Genomic DNA, 17,554 nt, shown 5'->3' with positions numbered 1-17,554 from the left:
TTTTCAGATCATATTACTGTGAGTTGTCTCTAAGCGACTAAGCAGTGAGAAGGCAGAGCTAAAACAGCATAATACTCATTTTCCTAGATGAAAGATAATATGAAGGAATAGGTCTTCAGATCTTATCCAGGTATACTAATGTTACGTTTCCAGCAGAGATACTGGGTTAGTAGCTGTTGCCTGCTCTTACATATCCTCAGAATATAGGAAATCCTGCTACTCCAGATCAGCTTCTGTGAGATCAGATCAGTCTCACCCCCTCCCAAAATAACCTCCCTCAGTTCTTAAGATGCCATTACGCTCGGCAAGTTAATCTGCAGGAATTCAAAATCTATTAATCAGTATCATCAAATGAGGACAGTGCACATGTGATAAGGGAAAAATGAAATCTCATTCCACAACACCGAGTCAATTAACTTTATGCAATTTAAATGATCTTGGCGACAATACTGTTTGGGCAGAGGCAGCCACGCTGCGCACTCCAAACAGCTCGGACTGTTTGCTCAGAAACGCAGCGCCCGAGCGCAGCTCTCCCTGGAAAGCGCTACGGTCTGGAAGTGACAGATTTGGGGTTATATATGTCTGAAATGGCAGTAGCCCAGCTTCTCCAGAAGAAATGCAGAACTTCACACAAAAGGGAATTTAGGTATGTTCTGCTAATGACGCTGCTGATGTGAAATCAGCTGTGCCGAATGTAGCCTTCTGCAATAGCTAAAAACACGTGCCTACTATGTTTCCTGCTATTGCAATAGCAAGTTTTTATTTTGTTTTTTTTTATACCATTAATAATGTATGTATTTATCTTAGAAAGCCCAGGGAACAGATCTTCCTTTGCACCCAACAAATAAAATAAGCGTGTCTCAATCTAAAGCTAAACAGTCTGCAGCTCTCATATGACCACGATACACAGGCAAGTCTGCAGCATGGAGGGGAGAATGAAGGAAAAACACTTATCCGGAACAGACAAACAGAAAAAGTACTGATTTATGAATGTAACACTTGGAAAATGTTGAGCATGCAAATCAAAGTTGCCTTGGAGCAAGTTCATTTTACAGCACCCACATTTGTATGGCAGGTTAATCACACTGATGCTGACACAGCAACATCAGGGTAACTTTAATAAAGGTTTGGATTTTTTTTTTTTTTTTTTTGAAGGTATAGTTCCAACTAGTTTGGGTCCAAAATTTGGATTTTAATTAAGAGTTTTAAAAGGTCAGAAATAAGTGGTCAAAGTGAGATTTTTTTTTCTAGATATAGCGTTTCTTTGTGCTGATGGAAAGTCAAGTCACTGCAGCAAGACATTAACAGATGAAAAAGGGGATGCGAAATCAGTCAATTATGTAATCAGACTTAAATAGGGAATGGCAGAAGTGGCAAAAAATAATACCACCTTCTTATACCCTTCTGGTACTAGTAATCTGAGACAGTGCGTAAAGAGGTGAGGATGTTTTCTACTTTGGTGCTTCACATCTTTTCAGGCATCTTACAGCATTTTTATAACATTTCAGGTTTGCTCTGTTAAAGGTCCCTTTGGTAGAATTTAATGAGAAGTCTACATCAGTAATACATGTTTTCTCTCCCTGGCTCTCCATCTTCCACACAACTGTCTCCACGCTGTACTGTGGCAAGAGGGACCATGTGCTGAAAGCAGCCAACACACGACAGCTCTGGGGCTGTCGAGTCCCTTCGACACGGCCAAGCCAGGAGCTTGCAGCCAGCAACGAAGAAGGACTGTTCATCATTGACGTTACATTCACGGTCACCAACTGCAGCTTCCTCATCAGTCTAAGGGCTGTACCTACACTGGCAGGTATTTCACACAGCAGAAGTGGATCAGTGGTTTCAGTGTAGTGCTGTGGCTTCTACATCTGCAGTCTGTGCAATTCAAGGATTCACTGCGGATGAGATTTAGTCTGTTCTCCTCAACCAAATATGCCCACCGTGCACTTGGTTCACAACTACCCAAACAACTTACCACTGCTTCAGACCCTGTATCTCCATCAGAGGTGAGAAGGCAGTTGGTGCAGAGCAAATCTCAGCTGTGAACTGAACCAACGTACAACCGAGGGGACAACCAAGGGCTTCGCTTCCCAGCTGCACCACTGCTCAGAAGCAAGACACGAATGTACATGTAGTTATATTACCTACACTTCAGCTAACAAATCTATGCTGAATAAATGTAGTGCAAGAAGTGACTTGCTAACTGGCTTTCACTGACTCGCTTCGATAGATGTTATGTTTCATTAATGTGGTTGCTGCAACCACCCCTTCATGTTGAAGGTACACAAATTGCACAAATTGAAAGTGAAGACCCTGAAAACTGCTAGAAACATGCTCCGTGGATGGTATTACATAATTCTGTAGTGTACAGAAAACTTATGCTTTAAATGAGAGGAAAATTGAACTATTCAAGACATCCCTTGTTATTTGATACAGTGCCACAGGTTTACCCAAACAAAGCGAGACCTCAGTTGTAGCAGCTATTTTTGGTCTAGTTGCTTTGTAGCACAGAGATTTTTCTTTTGTATCAGATGTAGAGATCTATAGAACAATCTTATTACATAGGCTACAGGCCTTGCCAACGTTTCTTTTTAATAAAGCCTATCTCTTTCAATTAGCTTGATTGGATGTATTAATGTTTTAGAACTTGATTAATAATCCTGAGAGATAATTGTGCAAAGGTCCAGAGGCACTAAAGGGGTCCATGCAAATACCAAACGAGGAATTGTAAATACAATCTATAACATTCAGCCTGGTGGCAAGCCCAGAGCTGTCGCTCCACTCAGCTGCAAAAAACAAACAACCCATATGCCAAAAGTACAAACTATCTGGTAGGTTCATCTATCATTTCTCTCGTGCACCTGAATGAGCAACCGAATTAGCAGTGTAATAACTTACTGAAGGCGTACTTTCATCATTTGGCTTTAATTAGAGATTTATCTGAGCAAAAGCTCCAACTATGAGAATACTGAAACCCAGACAGATAATCTTTTGCTTTTATCCAGCTCCCGAGATAATGTTGGAGTTACCCAGGAGAGAATTTACCCCAAATACAGTACAGGTTTTTGTCAACAATGATTCTTCTATGCAGTGAGACAGACCAGGCACTTGCCCTGAACATCCTACAACATCGATGGCTCATGTGAGCACGCATCTGGACGACAATTTTTGGATCTGCAGCTTGCCTCATTTTTAAAGCAGGAAAATGTTCAGAAAAGGGGCTTTTGAAGAGTCCTCTCTCAATCACTATGCTTTTGGATCTGCTATCCCCCTCCTAGGCATGCAGAAAAGGACTCTGTGCCGGTCTGTCTGCTCCTGGCAATACACACTGAACAACCCCCCAGGGCCCTGGCAAGGGATACGGGGCTGGCTGCAGCCTACTCACCCTTTCGGTTCGGAACAATCCCGCAAAGCCATTGCAACCGCAGTGGTCCTTCCTTCCTTCCTTCCTTCTCTTTGCAAACCAAAATATCTTACTTGAAGAACTACAAAAAGGCAGAGATGGGAAAAAGCTACGCTGCAACCGTTGCTGGGTCATTCTGCAGGGAATCTTTTTACCTCAGCTGATGAATTACTTCATTTGGCCTTCATTTCACAGGTTGGGGGTTTTGGTGAATATAGATTCACGCCTACTCCATAGCCAGATAGGCTCACTACAGCTACATCTGGATTTCAGTGAATGAACATCCTTAGCATATAGCCGCATCTTCTTCTTCAGTCACATATGCAACTCCCATTGTGCATCACGGTCATAATCTCACAGATGAAGTAATAAAATACTTACAGCTAGAAGGCTGCTAAATTTAATCCCCAGTGCCCGCATACATCTTTTGCACAAAACCTCTATTCTGGCTTAAATTCTGCATGCTAAACCTTAATTACCACTCGCTGACAAAGTGAGAAATTGAACAGGAAATGCAATTTTGAGAAGTATCAAAGTGGTAGAGGTGACTAACAACCATTTTCAAAAGTAAATTTAGGCAGAATCTCAAACAACACAGTTCATGAATTGTTTCTCTCGAGCTGCAGATCATGCTGACGGTTGAACTAGAGGGGTAGACACCTAAAAATTATGAGGCCCGGGACAGAGGAGTGTCACTCTTCCTTGCCCCATGACAACAAGCACTGACTGTGACAGCAGTGCCGTTAGGAAGCCTGGTAGCCCGTTAGCCATCCTGATGACAGCACCTCAGATTAGCTGCTAATCTGGTGCACAAAGTCCTTACCAAGTAACTTCCCTGACCCGGCCAGTGGCAATGTCAAGCTCTGCAGCCTGTTGAAAGAAGAACTGTGAGGACCTTCTCCTTTGACTCACACTCCAGGTCAAAAAGTTGTTAACTCCGTACCTGGACCCCAACAAAACCCTACAACTGCTGGAGAAGTTACCTTGGAAAGATTATCAACCTTCAAGTGCCTACCGCTGGTCATAACTATGAGCTTCTCCCACCCTTGAAGACACCTCCCCATTCCCCTGAAGGGCAAAGGCAGCAGCACCCAGGCACGGCACTGACGGGCACCAGCCCCAAGACAATACATGGGGTCACCAGGTTGCCATCACCCACAGGATTCCCTCCTGCACCTTCTGTCCCTGATTTGCATGTCCCAGGATCGGGGGAAGACAGAAGTGTTCAGGGCCCTCTATTCAGACCAAAGACCTTGGATGGTCAGACACATTTCCAGTGCTTCTCCTTTTCCCTCCCAGGCCACCAAAGGGCATGGTGAAGGCCCAGGTGATATCTGGGCTACAGTGGGCAGAACAGAGCTGCTGATCCACCTATGGACAGGGCATATCAGGAGCCTGGACAGGGCATTGCCACCTCAACAACACCCTGTTTTGCTGAAAGCGGCATGTATACTGTAGGGCATTTCACAGTAAAGTTTCTTTTCTTTCCATATTTCAGTTTCCATCTCTGGCAGTTTTGACTGTGGGGATATTAGATACACTGCTAGGAGAATAATTTTTAGCAGTCACAGAAGTCCATTTTCCTCCAACAAAAAGGTAGCTAAAATGCTGCAGTTCATTTTACTTATTTCAATTCACTTGAGGCAAACACCGCATGTGGAAAAAATGCAACGAATAAAGGTGCAGAGGGCAGAATGGAAAACAAGATAAAAAAGCTGACTAAGAGACCTGCTACCTCTTTTTCTTATTTTCCTCACTCAGTTTTGCACAGCAGCTGGTCTAATCTTTCCTCTTGCACCTCAAAATCCTTAAACATAAGGGAGCACGATCCCTGCTCCCCCCTAAAAGCCAGGTACTTGAGAAGAACAAAATCTAGGTGGGTTATTTCTTAGACTGCGCAGCTAAGGAGGAAGCTAAGAAAGGAATTACCACTGAGTTGCCCTGAAAGATAGAATTTACCTACTGTAACTGCACAAGAGCATGTCTTCAGCAGTGACAATACGGGGTATATAATGCTCCAGTGAAGTGAGATGAATTGAACTCTCCGTCAGCAACAGGCCCTTAACCAGCATCATTAATCACATAAGTATCCCAGGCACATCCATTGCCAAGAGTGGACTTTGTAACAGAAAGAAATCCAACTCCTACTGCCAACGGGTTAAAGGGAGGGAGGGAGAAGCTCTTTATGGAAAAGGGGCCTTCCCCTTAGGAAGTCAGCGGGAGCTGCAGCCTCAGAAACAGGCCTTATAATTGAATGTTTTCACTCTGATTTAAAAGAGTGCTTCTCTTCCCTACACTTACAAGCTTGGTTTAGATTGTACAAATTGCCTACAACTACTGGCCATCATGTCTTGCTCTCCTAATAGAAGGCAAGGATATAGTGACCCAGAAAAATACACGGCACAAACGCAAAAAATCCAGGGAAAAAAAGAATCTTAGAAATGTTGAATGCATTCTTTAAGTTAGAAAATAGAGCTTTATTAAAACATAGCTTTTGAAGGCAAGAATAAATGTCAATGAATTTATCAAGCAGGTCTTAAAAAACAGGTGCTCAATATAGACTTTTTAAAAATGTTATTTCTGGTTTCATATTAATTACCATTTAGGCCTGTATGCAAATTATTTTTAAAACAGCTTGAAAGGAGATCTTGCACTCAATTGACTTCATTCTTTTTAAAGTTTTAATTTTACTTTTTAGTTAATGGAAATACTCAAGGCTTCAGTTTTTTGAGCACCTGGCAACATTTTCAAAATTCCTACCTTTTCCTATGGTTGGATACATTTTTTCCTACCTCACTAAAGGATTACAGCCTTCTAATTTCAAAACTTTAAAATGAAGACTGTAATGCATTGAAAAGAATAGATTGTGCTTCATTTTAAGTGTGTCTACCTACTCTTGCCTTGTATAAACACATCAGTACTCTAAAATAGCCCATCGTTCTAGCAAAAAAATGGCATGGATGGAGAATGGGGCAGTTAACAGGTGATTACAGAGGCTATGGTTACAGGCATAAGCAAGCATTCAGGCAAGTTTACAACCACAGCCATGCCAGCTTTTGTTGAATATTATGCCTGATATTAGTCAATTCAGAGAGTAATTTGGGAGTTGCTCTGGATTATGTATGTCTGGAGCCTAAAACAGAAGTAAATGACTCAAATCATCACTCAAGTGATGATTTGGCTATGGTTGGATGCACTTTTAAGGCTCCCGTCAGCACGATGGCAATACAGCACACCAAAAAGCGAAGCTGTCCACCCAAAGGGAGCTGGTGGAGAGCGCGGCAGCAGCTTCAACCTCTCCTGGGGAGACAACGAGCAAGACAACCGGCTGTGCACATCTCACGTTACTTAATGGTCTGCTGGACACCCTCAGCTCTCAGAGGGTGACATACGAGCTGGTGATGAGCAGAAGATAAAAGCACCTTCTCCACCTATCTGGTCATCACAAAATAATGGCACATACTCACCAAAAGCACTAATGAGAACCTGTGCTTATTTTTGAAGTTAAAAGAGTTAGCCTGTTAAGAAATATTTAAATTCCCTGCCGGGGCCCAGCCAAATGGTTTTAGGTAATATATCATATTTTAATCTAACAAAGGGTTCATCGATTATCCTGAAATTCAGAATTAGCTAGATGCATTTCATCTGACTCACTTGTCCTGTATTGTAAAATAATGATGTAATTTGCAATAAATTACTAACATGGAGTTTCAGCAGTGACAAATTGTTTACTTAATTCAATAAAAAAGTGTCACTTTTGTAAAGTGCATAATCTTAGAGAACTGAGCTGGTTGTGAACTGCAGGTTATGAAGAAAAACATTCATGTCAGTCCAATGTACAGAAGAAATAAGATCTGAAGCAAACTAACTGCATTCCCTCAGATTACTCTTTTGCACTTTAGTGTCAGTCTCAATTTAAGTTTTTTCATGAAATCAGCCAGTGCGGAATAGACAGGATCATTCTCACTCACTGAGTCTAATATGACATGACTAACAAAAACAGACATGATATGTCATAGCAATGAATGACTCATCAGGCTGGGAAATTCAAAAAAGATACTATTTCCCAAGATATGATTTTTGACCTTTACACTTCCACCAACTTACTATATGCCGACTCTTAAGAAACATATATGAGAGCAAGATGCAATAAGACTTGCCAAAGGAATGAAAAGGGTGGAGGGGACGAGACAGTATTTATCCACCTTTGGCATCTCCTTTATGAGAGACAGTCGCCAAGGACAGCGACATCTCAGCTTTCTTGCATTTTTGGCGAGAAATCCCTACATTACAAATCCTTCCTCTCCTGGCACTTGTTCTGAGGCTTTGGAGAAGTGATTTATCCTCGTTACTCTACTTTCTCCATCTCTATAATGAAGACAAAGACACTTGTCTATGTTATATGGTTTGTGTGACAATTCATTAGTTAATGTCTGTAAAGTGCTTTGAAGATGTGAAGCGTTATTACCATGTTTTGTATTAATTTTTACATATCCAGTCAGCCCACTGTCCGCATATTACTCAGGCCTGCAGCAGAACCTTGATGGTGCAAAGAGTTACTGCAGCTTGGCCTGACATTGCCAAGTTAGACAAAGATTAAGAAAAGGGGAGCTGATTAATTGATTCCTATTTTATCATAGCGATCCGGATTCACCAGAGCGGTGACTTGCCACATGGGTGTTGCCACATGAAGCCACTCTGAAGTCAGTGAGGTTCTTGATCTGTTCACTTAAATATTCTAAGATGGAAAATTAGGACCAAAGTAATTTTGTGGAATCCTTGTTGTAATAATTTAAAATTTATTTTTTCTTTCACAAGTTGTATTTACGAAATCTCCTTTAAAAAAATCAGAAAAAATCAACAGGAATAAGAGATAAGAAACTGAATTAGGATGGCAATAAATAGCCTATACTTCATAAATTTTAATTTATATTCACAGAACAGAAGAGTAGTTCTAGGATGATCAGAGTATTTCCTTGGTCAATGTCTATTTTCAAGCAATGAAACCAATTTTCATTCAAATCAGTATTTGTTAGCCAAAAAGCTTAACAATCTCTGTTGTATACAAATCTGTTCTTCTTTCCCCCCACTGGACCTGCCACACTGTACACATTACTTTTCCCTGCATTAAGAGGCAGCTAAGAGTAGAAGCCGCCAGACAGCTTGGAAGTCATATCTGAAGAGATGAGAGAAGACTGTTAAAAGATAGAAAGGAAACGAGGGAAGATCTGAACGCCAGAATGAATACAGACTCTGCGCGTGTCAGGGAAAACAAGGATGAACAGAAGATCAGGGGAAGCTGTGTTGAGCCCATCAAGAAAAGCAGGGCAGAAAACTAAAGCCTGAAAATAATAAGATGAAAAAGAGGCAATGACAGATCTGTGCTGTGATAAATGAAAAATAGGAAGCGAAGAGGTAATAGTGCAAAGATTATTAGGAAACCTGAAGAAATTGATGCTGCATTTTATTCCATCGTTTGACTCTCACACCTGTGTGATGCGGGCAAGAAATGAGATTTACCCATCATAGCAAAAAGGGGACATTGGAGAGAAGAAATATGAACAGCACAAGTACATAACACAGTTACTGCCTGGAACAGATCAGGGATCTGCTCGGACACCGTGCTCCGGCCAGGGCAGTATGACTGAGAGGGAAGCACGCGACTGCGCTACTGCAGTAGGACACGGGAGATGCTTGTTCCTATGGCAGTCTGGAAACCGACTGTCCACAGCCCATCTCACCTGAAGCTTTTGTTTTCTAGAGTTAAATTAGCAGTGACACCCACAAAGCTGAGCTGAGGCTTCTCCTCTGGCTTGGAGCTCCCCATGGAGTCTCCCATTAGGACTAGAGCTCATGGTTAGTCCCTGCTCGCGCCAACGGTTCTGGCTGACCACAGCGCTTTCCTAGTCAAGAAACCATCACAATTTCTTCCCCTCGCCCCAAAAACCTAGCCTACTAGAACAGCCTAAAGGTCCTTGCATTTTGTTATACGGGAAATGGCCAAAGCAGCTCCTGGGCCATACATTGCCTTGTAGACAACCTTATTCTGCCCTAAGTGAGCCTTTTTAATGGATGAAGCACTATAAGATTATTAGTAGGCAATAAGAAACTCCACAGAAGAGCTTTAATGCAATAGCTACTGCACTTTAAACTTACGCCTCTGCTTGCTTCACAGCTTTATATTAGTACCAAACTTTCAAGATAACGTCTCCATTTCATTGACAGACTCTGACCACTAGCACAACTTGAAAAAAAGCCAGCACCGCTGCCCCAACCACTACAGCAAACCTATCCTCAACAGTTCTTGTACTGAGGTAAAATCAGAAATGTGTAAGACCGCAGACATTTTTAATTAGGTTTTTCACTGAACGCCATGGAACTGTAGAGGACGGGATTCACATGTGAATAAATTATAGCATAGGTCCACTGACTCCATGTGTACTACTGTAATTGATTTAAACTCAGATTTTATCAGTCTATGAGACTTTATCTTGAAAATAATGTGTGTGTGCGTATGTGCCACAGAGCAGCAGATTCGCCTGTGGTTATGTAGCTCTTTTTACATGTCTGTATTCCCCACCATCTGCCCTTTTAGCTAAATGACACACAAAACTGAACAGGACAGAGGCCAAATTCTGCAGACATTCCCTGAAAACCCCCAAAATAGGTCTCTCGGGTTTTAACTCACTAGGCTGGGTCCTATGGGCAAATCCAACTGGGCAGTGGAGTAAGCCTGCAGAAAATGCATCTCCCCTTACTAAAGACTACTTCATAGGACCTTTCTGTCCCAGTCACTCCAAAACCAGCACCAAGCCCTCCTTCAGCCTCTCACGCAGTTCCCCGGGAGGCGGAGGAGGCTTTGCGAGCAGGACCACGGCGAGCTTCAGAGCATCCCCTCACATGCCTACAGCACATACAGGTGCATTGAAGCTTCCAGACTTGAGGAAGACAACCAAAAATCCGCTCTAGCCACGTTAGCCGCTTCTTCACGATGCGGTCCACACTTTTCCCCCGGCGCCGCCTAAACAAGAGCTCCAACTCGAAGCAGTGTGTCCTTGCACACCTGACCTACTCCCAGAGAAGTGCAAACTCAGCGCGGGAGTTGATGTCGCCGCAGGCCAACATCAATGTGTGTATCTACATACAAAAAGCATGAAAGGAGACATAGTGCTCACACTTTTACACAACCTGCAAGCAATTCTTTTTCTTCCCTTTCCTAAGTGAATTAAGAGAAATACTTGAACCACTAGGATTAGTGCAACTGATTGAATTTGAATGTATTAGGTCCATTCTTACACAGGAGTTTATATGTAGCTAATTTCAATGTTCATCAGTTTTAAGCTAGTAAAAAATGCAAGAAGAAATTCTAATTCTATCCATATATATTAAATCAGACTGTAATCTTTCCCTCAGCAATTTTATTTTTAGGAAATGATAAGGAAAGCATTTACAGAAAGAGTGCTTTTCAATAAATCATCATTAATTATACACGCATACTAAGTGCATCAAGCAAGTTTGGGCACACAATTAGGCAACTAATTATACTGATGTTGCAACTGCATACTTAAATGGACTCACCTGTCCCCAGATCCACTTGATCATTTCTGGGATTTTATTTAGCCACACAATAGTTTCTTTGCTCTAAGCACCAACTGTTGAAAATGCTTAAGCAACTGCATTTGCATACCTAATTAATCATGTAATTGCCATCATTACTTGGGCACCTTTTTGAAAATTTTGCCTTTGCAATGCTTCAATTGCTAGAAAGGCATATGGGCAAACCGAGAAGTGTCCCAGGCTTGCATAATTGTGTAGGTGCTCATCTTAGAGAGCTACAGCTTAGCATCTTCAGCCCCAGCAGCAGCCACTGGGAATAAAAATGCTCAACAGCTCTCCGGGAATGCTGAACACCTTCCAGGTTCTGCCCCCTTGCAACTCAGTGAACATTTACAATCACTACAGGTTCAGCAAAGGAACACTTAAGTACATTTGGAGATTTGGAGCCGTATTATATTGGCACAACACTAGCTTTTTTTATTTTGTACTTAGGTTCTGTGCCTTCCCAAACATCATAAGCTAAATAGAAAAAAAGCCAGTCTTGCTCCGGCATGAGAGCCAATATCTTACGTTGTACTGTATCTTACTGCACATTGAACATTTCAAAGCATATACGTATTTATATATGGAAGATAGAGGGAATATATATAGAAAACAGTAAACTACTCTTTTCTAAACACATTCAAACCTGTTCCAGAGATGAAAGAAGTGGTTAACTTTTATTTCTTCCTCACCATTTATCTTCTGTTCAAAACTTCAGCAAAGCTTAAAGCTGAAGTGTAGAATTAAGGGAAAAGCAACATCTGTCCTCGTGGCACTTCTGATTTAGCTTTGCATACTCAAGAATTTCAAATTAGGTTTGAAAAACCATCAACACTGTTTGTTTGTTGGTAATTACTCAAATGCAAAGCATAAATTCTGGGAGGGTTTAACCATCTGTAGGTTGAACCTTCATGGAGACTTTCCAACACTCAAGCTGAAAAGTTGACTACTCAAGGAAAGTATTACAACAAAACTGCACACTTCATTATTATGCTTGCATTAGGCGCAGGCTATTACAGCTACACGAGACTACTTCTCATATTATGTGCATGACATCAAGAGCTGCCAAAATTAATTTGTCTTCTCCTGACAAAGTTAGCAATGAGATTTCTTTAGATATAAGGTATTTACCAGCAAAGTAAAGGACACTCTACCTTTTTATTGCCTGTTCTAGAGGAACTGACTAATATTTTCATCAGCCTCCACGTGCAACCTCCACTGAGTAGTGTGAGACTCCCACACGTGTATTTGACTGGAGCTATTTGCAAGACATCCCCCAAAAAAAGCATCTCACCCTAATATCTAGAGTTGGCTTTTTCTTTCTTTTTTTTTTTTTTCTTTTTTCTTGTAGTTGTCTAGCATTTTGGGCTCATTGCTGCCTTACTTTGCAACAGCTGAAACTATTTCCTACTGATACAGCAGTTTATTCTCCTTGATGCATATGATATATAGAGCAGCTTCAAACCTTTTAAAAATATTAAAGGTTTTATAGCTAGATGTGTGACAGCCCTGATTAATTCTGTGCAGGCAGCAAGAGTCGACGTGAACAGATATCTGCATTCAGGACTTTGAAAGTTCCAAGAGTTTTCTTTGATAAAGGTAAAGAAGCTTTTTAAAATATGGTCTGTGACACGCAGCACTGGCAGAGAATTTTAATGTTGCAGTACCCACGACAGCTTGCTAGAAACTCAAAAAAGGGTTTGTAGGATTGACATCCACATTTTTGGTCTGGAAAAAGAAACTGGAAGGTGAGAAATGGTAGCCAAAAAAAGGAGTGGTGGGTCAACGCAAGTGTAACTTAAAGGTTAACTGCACAATTTTTTGCCTAAGAACTTAAAGATTCCCCACTGCAGAAAATAATTCTAAATAAAATCAATCTTTAGGGCTCTCAAGTGTCTCTCAGATGGTGATTGTGATAAACCACACATTAAATGTAAAATTATAACATGAAAAACTCACTCTGTGGACCATAAAAATAGCTCCTCAGTATAGACACACTATGCAAATGGGTGATGATGTGCCTGCTAGACGGATCAGCTAGAGCTGACAACAGGCCAACATCCTCTTGACCTAATGAACCTTAGTTAAAAGGCCACACATGAAAGACAACAAATAAAAGAGACACCCCAAATGGTCTGGGTAGCAGGAAAATCAAGATTTCCAAGTTAGCTGCTTGTAAATGTTAATATGAAATCACAAAATGGGGAAAAGCATCTGTGAGAAGCGGAAATGTCACTATTTCACCAAACATAGCTAAGCCTTTCGCTCTTTACCACACGGTAGAAATTTCACCAAGGAAAGCCCTTGTGTCACACAGACGGACCTGCCAGGGGCAGGCCCGGCCTCCACACCAGAGGAGATGTCTCCTACGTGCGTCATTCAGCAGCAGCTTGGCTACGGTGTATGAATATGAGCAAGGACTATAAGCGCTGGCACTGATCCACAAAAGGTTTAGCCAGCTGGAAATTGTGTAAGGAAACTCAAACACCCACAGAGATGATGCCAAGCAAAGACCCCTCAAAAGCACAGAAAGGCTGGGTGCTTCCACAACAGGCATCTTGACACTGCAACACCGAGCGATGTCTTCAGTCGGGCTGAGCGACACTAGGAGAGGGGGGAAGGTTTCACCCGAGCTTGGAAATCAGCCCAGCTTCCTACAGCAACTTCCACTTTCGCCGTTAACTTGAGGATGTGTCCAAGTTGTCTCATCTTCAGAGCAAATTTAAGCAAATTTACTTTGAGTTCAGCAGCTCCCTGCCCCATCCTTTCCTCAGCAGAAGCAGGCAGGAGCAGCTTGGTGCACAGCAGGGACTGACTTTCTTGGTCTGAAGCTAGGAGGATGCTCAGGACCTCTCCTAGTTATCTCAGAAGCATCTCTTTTTCTCTTTGGCAAGCCAGCCCTGCTGGAAGCCTTTATTTTACTATGTGTGCAGTGTCTTTACGCTGAACAGTTGAACTAACAACACGTTATTCAGTAGTTTTAAACTCAGAAATAATTTAAAAAAAAAAAAAGAGTAGGAGAGAGACCTGCCTCAGAGAAAGTAGGGAGCAGGCTGTTATAGTCGAAGTCCAGCTGGATCATGATGACCGGCGGCAGAGGCAACCTCCCCGTTCTCCCAAACAAAGACCTGCTATTGTCATTTCCAAGTTTCCATAGCAATGCGATAGTCCAGCATAAGCAGGGCTCAGGGGAGCATGGAGAAGCAATCCAATTCAACTATCGCCACCAGCTCAAATGCTGGAGTGGGGTGGGGGGAAATCTTAGCAAGCCACCCCACCTCCCAGAGCGGAAAAATAATCTCCGTATCTTTTTTTATTATTATTGTTTTTAATTCTGTCAAAGAGGGGCTAAATTAGGGAGTGACAACTTGCAAAGTAGGAACATATTCTCTTCCTAAATCAGGTCTGGAAATGCCGTGAGATGAACTCTGATAATGCAGCCTGCAAGCCCTGGGAGCCAAAGCTGTGCAAAATTGTTTAATATGGTCAAATCCTTTAATCCTCATATCTGCTGATGCAGAAAACAGAATATTTCTGCCATTTATTACCAGAAACATTATTTTCAAACTCCATAAATGTTGCCTGAAGACCTTATGCAGCAGAGACAGCAGAGGCCTACATTTCCTTAGCTGGACAATTTTGATTCTAATTTATTTAGGCAAAAAGCGATACACACAAATGAGCAACTGTTGATTTTTCTTCATCTTCTCCAACAATTTATTTCAAAAACAAGTCCAGGTCTTTTCATCTTATCTTTTACTATTTGTAAAGTTGAGGAACTTGAATGCCCTGGAAAACTTAGGAATTGATCAGACTCGTAATGAAAAAGGATCTCTCTCTCTCTCCCCCATAATTCAGGAAAATTAAATATCCTTAACTCTGCAGGGCAGTATACTGAGAATTGATCAATCCCTCTCTTTTCTTGCTGTCCCATAACACAAGAGCAAAGGGGTCAGTTGATAATCACCAGTATATTTTGAACGAATAAAAGGAAATATTTGTTCACAGAGCCAAGCCTGAGGAATGTCTTATCAGGGATGCCACCGAGTCAAACCCTCTAGCTAGATTTTAAAGAGGCAGGAGGATTTTTTTGAGCAGTGATTTCTGTGCAAAAAGGATGGGGTAGAGGACACGGCACCCAAGGGAGCTAAGAGAGCAAGAAGGCAATGATGATTACATTTCATGCTTCAAAGGACGAAACCGCGGGAGTGTGAAGCATTCGCATAGCCCGCTCCACGCTTGTCGGTGAGCTGGGTCATTCGTAGCTCCATGCAGGTCCTGCTCAGACACCTCAGGGGCAGAGCACTGAGCGGAGTGCTGGTTTTTGTGGAGAAAATGTAGCATGTGCCTCGAAATTAGCATTTGAAAGTGGATCCTTGTAGCAGTACGCTACGCTGCAGGTGAAGCACCTGGCCCACGTCTTGGGGTTGAAGGCCACGGAGGAGGCTCTGGTAGGCAGGAATGCAGAAGCATGGGCCAAGATGCTCATCCCACACCAAGCCGGCTCTATGCCCCTTCGCAGGCAGCAGCCCGCTGCAGGTGCTACATGCTGTTGAACCCTCTCCCAGCGTGTGGCATAGGCTGTGTAAGATAGTGGTGGTCACAGGCAACTCGTCACCAGCCGTGCTTCAGCTTTTTTGGAGCAAGAAGCACTCAACCAGCTCCGCACTCCACAGTGATGCTGGCTAAAGGGACACGCCGTACACCAACCCGACTCGCTGGCAGGCGCATCCTGCATCCTTGTGCCTTCCACGGTGCCAAGGGCACTGCTGGTGATAAAGTGACATTTAATCCAGCCTAAATTGCAAAATGATGTTTTATGCCTTTGAAAAATCCTCTCTGTGCCATCGCTACTGGAAGGCACTGAGTCCATTAAACACAGATGTTTGGGGTGATTCTCGCAGGTGATCAAACAAAATCCTAGAAAATAGCTGTTTATTTGCCATCAGCCAGTGGCATATCAGAAACAGCCTGGCCTATTAACAAGCCAGGCAACAGCATTTGCTCCAGAGACGAGAGCTGAAATATCGGCACGTGGAAAGTAGTACAAAATTTGCCCAGATGCAGTGAGCAACCGAATGACTAATTCATGAAAGTGCGATTGATTTTGATGAATCGATGTATTATAGAATTGAGGGGAGGGGGGACGCCGGGCACTTCGCAGCCCGAACTACAGCACCACACTTTGATCTGAGAAACAAAGACAACCTTCTTCTGTTTCAGAAAGCAAACCCTGATTTTTTTCAGCCAAAAAGTGGCTTCACTCTTTCAACAAACAAACACCCCCTTTCTGTGTATTTTGCAAGGTCCAGATGCTGCAAATTCTACTCTCCTGCACAATCCCATTTGAATCAATTAAGACACCCAATTTTTAAGAATTTCTTGTGTGACTTATTTAGAATCTGCCCCAAATTGGTGCCAAAAGCAGCTTGGATGCAAGGAAAAGTACCTACAAAGCATAAAAGTAATGTTAGCTGTTAACACAATGTTGTCCCCAAATTGTTAGGTTTTAGAACAATCTGTTTCAGAAGGAAGTATCTGAAAAGGAAAAATCTGTATTTATATTTTAATGGGGAAAAACTGTTTTCTCCAGCAAAAACAGATAAATGAGAAACGTCTCCATTTAAGTAAAAAGGAACAAGAAAATCTTTGCTTTCCCTGTATTTCTATTAGAGATAAATGGGAAAGCAAAGGCATTACTAGCTTCACATTTCAATCACTTATTGTCTATCAATTTTCATATTTGCATCTCCTATCTGTTCTCTTTTTCCCCATCACGAGCAAAGCGGAGACACTGCCTGGTTAAAGCTAATTCAAAATCCTTTCTCTGCTGGGATACAAATACATTTCTGTGTATAATAGGATGTGGAAAGTTTATGGTGGGTGACTGACTCCAAGGCTGATTTAACATTTGCCATCAGACAGAAATGCACATTCACAAATACACTAAGCCTGGCAAATTACTCCCTGATTTCTATTCCCTAGGCATCAGCCTGCTAGGAAAACTATTCATGTTTTTTCATCATATTGATATACAAAGTAGTAGTAAACAAACTCTGATTCTCTGCACTGTATTTTAGCCGTATGAGAAATCATTAGTTTTGACCTTTTGGAGGAAAGGGGAGAAGGCGAGACAGAATTCTCAAAAAAAGAAATTTTACTCCAAGCAAGTTCTAGTTTTACTAGTTTTACTCTTTAGGCCTTTGAGTAGATTTTCGTGATCGAACAAGGCTTTCAAATACCTGTGGCACTTAAAAATAAAAAGCTCACCTCTACTGAAGGTGAGAGGAAGAGTTTATGCAGACTTGGCAATCATCTTCTCCTCTTGTGAAAGACAACGCGGTCAAGGAAAAAAAATCAATCTCCGCTCTAAAGCATAATCATGATTTCAACTAAGAAAGACAGCTGAGCAATTGAGTGCATGTATTTCAAAAGCCTGCCCTTTGATATCTCCTGATTATTTAACCTGGAGATTTGAAGGAAATCAAAAGAAGCCGCAGAAAAACTGCCTGCAATAAAAAAAACAAAATTATTTTCTCATTCCTAGGCTAC

This window comes from Rhea pennata, chromosome 8 (genome assembly GCF_028389875.1).
Source record: "Rhea pennata isolate bPtePen1 chromosome 8, bPtePen1.pri, whole genome shotgun sequence".
Lineage (NCBI taxonomy): Eukaryota > Metazoa > Chordata > Aves > Rheiformes > Rheidae > Rhea > Rhea pennata.
The sequence above is the reverse complement of the archived record's forward strand: the minus strand, read 5'-3'. Positions refer to the sequence as shown.